At 36.9% G+C, this 5,403-nt stretch overlaps 1 long non-coding RNA gene across 1 annotated transcript; it reads left to right on the plus strand.

Moving 5' to 3' along the window:
- Positions 1-453: 453 nt before the first annotated feature.
- On the plus strand, positions 454-1,958 carry LOC139141461 (uncharacterized). Its single transcript, XR_011554183.1, has 3 exons — positions 454-615; positions 1,201-1,421; positions 1,842-1,958. It is a non-coding gene; the product is annotated as an uncharacterized lncRNA (long non-coding RNA).
- The last annotated feature ends 3,445 nt before the right edge of the window (positions 1,959-5,403 follow it).

The following is a 5,403-nucleotide window of genomic DNA, read 5'->3' on the forward strand; positions in this document are numbered from 1 at the left end:
TATACATGCGCACATCTACCCAGGGATATCCATTACATTTTGCAAATCAATACAGAAGCATGTTAAAAAGCTCAAAACCTCTTTACTCCAATTCATTATAATCGACTTTAAGCGGATGTAGCAAATTACGTTCTACGCTACTCCTATGCATATTGAATATGCAAATTATCCTATACAAATCACACTCTGTTTTTATTTGCGAAACAATTATCGACATTCAGGATGATAAGCATGGCAAAGGTTTCTTCAAATGAGGATTTGATTTTGGGTTGCTTCAGTGGTCAATACATGCCAACTAATGTCAGTTTGTTTTGGTTTTTAACTGTTTTGGGGTCTCTATCCATTTCGATTAGCGGCACCGTCGTGGTTTTCGCAATCAACATGACGATATCTTAAGTTCTGAAGACAGCCTCGTTTTCGTCTAGTAAATCGATATTGTTTATATTCTAGCACTGTATTAGAAAAAAATATTGTATGTTTGTTGTTTTTATGTAAATAAACCGATTGTTTTCATATCCAGGTGAATGACAATGCTAAAAAATCGTGTTGTGAAATGCTGGATCTCTTGAGACTTCCAAACATGCGGAAGAAGACACTTATTTTAGTTTACAGCTGGTAATAATTTTTTATGATACGAAACCGTAAATATCCCATGACACGGGTATTAAGATTTGTCACCGTGATGTCATTAGTGAACAGAAAATTGTCCATTTAACAAATTGCTCTGATGACACTAATGACGGCGGGTAGTGCTCTTAAAATTATAATTCAACATCTCTAGATATCACAACGACAAATAAAACTCCAAATAGTCTGTATTTTAAAAAACTGATGGCATCGCCTATTGTAATGACACGTGACTCACACTACTTTCAAATCTTGATTTATATTTACAATTCGATAGCTAAATAACTCCAACACGATTGGAACTAATTTGGGATAATTGTAGAGTGAAGTAATGTCTGTTTGATCTGCAAACGTAAGCTCATCTGGTTTTCTTTTTAAGTTATGTCATTTGTATTTATGTTTTTATGAGTATTTTGTAATATTGCAGCATTTAGCTATAGAGCACCTAACACTTTTGAGAAATTTGAAAAATATTGAGATCCAATTATCCCAAATTAGCTCCAATCATGTTCTCTGTTTATCGACATAACTTTCGACATGTTTTTCATAAAAAATATTCTTTATCTCCTCTAGGGTGATTATCAATCTGCATTACTACGGTTTAGCTTTCAACACTTCCAACCTCGGCGGCAGCGACTACGTGAATTGCTTTGTGTCCGGAGCTGTTGAAATACCGGGAGCCTTTCTCGGCATGGTCATCATGGATTGGCGAAGACTTGGTCGACGATGGTCACTTTTTTACATGATGACCATCGCTGGAATAACATGCATTTGTGCAGGTTTTCTTCCACCATGTGAGTGTTGCCAAAAAATGTACTTACTACATCATCATTCAAATGGAAAACATAAGACTATGAAACCTACATAATCCTGTCACAAACTTGATCCTATAGATCAAGTTCCCTATACCGTTGACTATTTGTTGTTTTTACGAAGCAAACGAGCGCAACAGTCAATTTTTGTCACCGTCATAAATTGTAACTCGGAGATTTTTTTTCAGATTTTTTCCAAAGTTTTGATCAAAAACTGTAGTCAATAAAAAGTGATATCCATTCAGAGCAAAACTGTCAAAAATATTACCAAAAGCTTCATAAAAGTCGGTAAAATTTTGAGACAAATTTTGGTGGGAAAAAGCAGCACTCAAAGGGGCAGAGGTGCGGAGTTTTTCAGCTTTGTCTCAAAGGAAACTGACTGACCGTCCACAACTTTCACAGCAGAACAAATGACTCAAACCGCATGAGGAGCCAATGTTAACAACCACTGATGCGAGAAGTAGGGACTGAGGACGGCTAAAGATACACCAGGGTACAATTTTCACCTAGAAAGCAAGGCGTCCAAATGCATCAAAATAATAAACTGCCCTGGGGAGATAAATGAAGAAACATGAGAGACGAACGACAATGGGCAATAAAAAAGATGAAATAAGGACATAAGCGGCTGGTGATTAGCAGATGCCGAAAAAATTATGTATTTTTGGACAGAGTCAACCTCGGTATTGAATTCGTCAAGACATGATAATTGATAATTTATGAAAACAGGAACTAGAAACAATAACTCTTTACGAGTTCCTTAAGTTCTGTTATGTTTTCCCAACTTCAACATTGGGTTCTCTACACCAGTGTACAGTAACAGTGCTTCGACTTATTCTCCTGAATCGTATAGGAATACTGAGAATTGTACTGATATCATAAAGTCCTCACTTCGATGACAATGTGTCTGGACTGTACGTGTTTATATGATCAACAACGATTCTTTTTATTATTTGCTTGCAAGGCGGAGATCTGGTATGGCTAGGAATCACTCTTGCCTCCACCAGCAAGTTCTGCATTGCCTGTTCTTTCAATATGATTTACGTGTTCTCAGCTGAACTGTTCCCGACACCTGTCAGGTAAGGAGGGTCAAAGGTCACACCACAGAAGTTCAGGGGCATTATATGTCAGCGCGTTTGCCTGCATAGAAAAACCATCAGATAATTTAATTTATAACTTCGTGGAAGTAAAGACCTTGACAGACGCAACTAAGGCAACAAATGTTAAAGTCGTATATGGCCAAATAAATGTATACAGTGCGTGTTTCCGGTACTCTGACTGACTCCAGGAAAACCCATTAACCCTAGACATTTTTTTTGCATTTTAAATTTAAATCGAGTACATTCTCTAGCTTTACCATATAAGGGTCTCAGGCAATAAAAAGTAAAACATTCTTTCGACCCTACTTTCCTTAATTTTTGGAGGCATATTACCGGAAATACACGATTTTTTGCAAATTTTGCCCGAGATCTAGGGCAGACAATATATCAGCTGTTTTGTTTTTGAGTGTCATGAATTTCAAAAGGTAAAAATAGTATCGGCGCCCTCGTCTTTCACGATATAGTGATGGTATAGCGATTGTACCATCGTCGTCGAGTCATTTACATCGAACAGTCGAGCCACTCATCTAGTTTGCAGATAGGACTCTGGATATTAGCAGATGAAACACTGAATGTAAACTTCGTCCTCTGCACAAGTGAATTCATTTGCGCGAAATATCGATGTACCAGTTTGCATTACCCTCCATATTAGAGTTGAATGATAATTAGTACACTGATTTATTATAACTCTACTGTTTGTTTGAAGGTCTAGAGATGTGCTTATTAATTATGAAATGCTGCTGACCAGAAATTCTTGTTTTTTGATCAATACTTTTAATAAAACTGTAAAATACCAGTACTCTTGATCTATAAAAAGTGTCGGAAATTAGGTGTTTCGGCAAAGTAATCGGTAGCCTTGACACAATTTTTCTCTGGCACAGATCAATAGGTATAGGTGTCTGTTCGACATGTGCCCGTATAGGAGGCATTTTGGCGCCACAATTGTTACTGATGGGCGACGTCTGGGCAAAACTTCCTTCTCTCGTCTTTGGGGGCACTACAGTTCTCGCCGGTTTGTTGATTCTCCCGTTGCCAGAGACCAGGGGAAAAAATTTGCCGGAAACCATGGGAGAGGGGGAACAGTTTGGCAAGTAAGTATATCTGAGTCTACGACACGAATGATATTCATGACATAAAAGCTTTCACTGGTCTAAAGTGAATATGGAACAGAATTTTATTAAAACGCGATTGGAACTAATTTGGGATAATTTAATTTTCTTATTTTTCAAATTTCTAAAAGTGTTAGGTGCCGTATAGCTGAATGTTGCAATATTACAAATTACTTCTAAAAATAAGTGTGTTACGTAAAATGGAAAGCAGATTAGATTACATTTGTAGATGAAATCGACATTACTTCACCTTCCAATTATCCCAAATTAGTTCCAATCGTGTTTAAAGAATTTTCGAGCACTAAACAATAGCGAAAATTATCGTGATTGTAGATAAACGGAACAGTTAAATAGTGAAATTGTCGTTTCCATCCCTTGACCTTTCTCTAATCTTATTTCTTCCCCTTCGTTTTATGTTGTTTAGGAAACCCGAAAAGTTTGAAACACGCGCACGCAACATTGGTGCCGGAAAGATAAGGAAAGTTGAAACAGAAGAAGTTCAACTGTCCCCGGTCTTGTTGTGACGGTGTACTGCTTCGTCATTCACTCTGAAGAACCCACCGTGGATGTTTTGACCGTCAACACGGTTTCCGTATCTTAGCGTTGACACGAATGTGTGGTAAAGAAGCCCTACCTTAGACCTACTTCAGAAAAAAACCGCCGTCCCTGAGCATTTCTTTGGCATTTTATTGCAAAAATGTCGAGAAACTCTCTAGTCTCATCGTATTTTATGAGGGTCTAAAGCCAACAAAATGGAAAAAGTAAAAAAAAAGCATTCGCCCTAAATACCCTATTTTCGGAGACATGTCACGGGAAACACACATTTTTTATTTAGCCTAATTATTTTTCAGGGGAAAGTGAAGCTTTCGTTAGGATCTACAAACTAAAACTGAAATGATTGGTAATCAGTCAGAAATTGAGTGGCTGTATTATCAAGCTACAGTATTAAGGTAGTATGCGCCTCGAAAGAGTGAAACACTTAAACTTTTGCTCAGACTTTCCTCGTGGAACCTTTCAACCATGCTCTTTCAAAATCAAGAATAAAAATCGGGGATCAGCGTGCAAATTTTGGTGCTAGAGAAACGAATAACCCAAGTTTTACCGATTTTAAAATCAAAATGGCCGCCATCCCTGTGTTAACTCTATGGAGAAAAATAATTTTTTCGGATTTCGAAAAACTAAGCCAATGAAAAGTGTTCTTATATAAATAGCTTTGTTTGGACCCCCAACAAGTCGTATATCAGAAAAAAGTTGTAAATTTTGAGAGTCCGAATATCTGTCCCCGAGGCGCATTCTACCTTAACCTACATTAGACTACGAAACTGGTTTCTCACTAAGTGTCGCTCGACGACATCTTTTGTATGATGTCACATACGCTGTATTTTGAAGAATAAACCGCATCGTGCAAATAAAAAATTTCTTCCGATATATTTTGAGATAACGTTCTTTCTAATTGATACATCTTTCTGTATAGAACACGAAACGTTAAATAAAAAATTTCTTCCGATATATTTTGAGATAACGTTCTTTCTAATTGATACATCTTTCAGTATACAACATGAAACGTTAAATGAGAATATATGGGCACATTCAGCGGGCACTTTAACAGTCCTAAACATGATTGGAACTAATTTGGGATAATTGGATTTTTATATTTTGCAGATTTCTCAAAAGTATAAGGTGCCATATAGCTGAATGTTGCAATATCTCAAATTACTCATTGAAACAAGTGCGTAATATAAAGAGAAAAGCAGATTG

Source organism: Ptychodera flava, chromosome 10, assembly GCF_041260155.1.
Source record: "Ptychodera flava strain L36383 chromosome 10, AS_Pfla_20210202, whole genome shotgun sequence".
NCBI classification, from domain to species: Eukaryota; Metazoa; Hemichordata; class Enteropneusta; family Ptychoderidae; genus Ptychodera; species Ptychodera flava.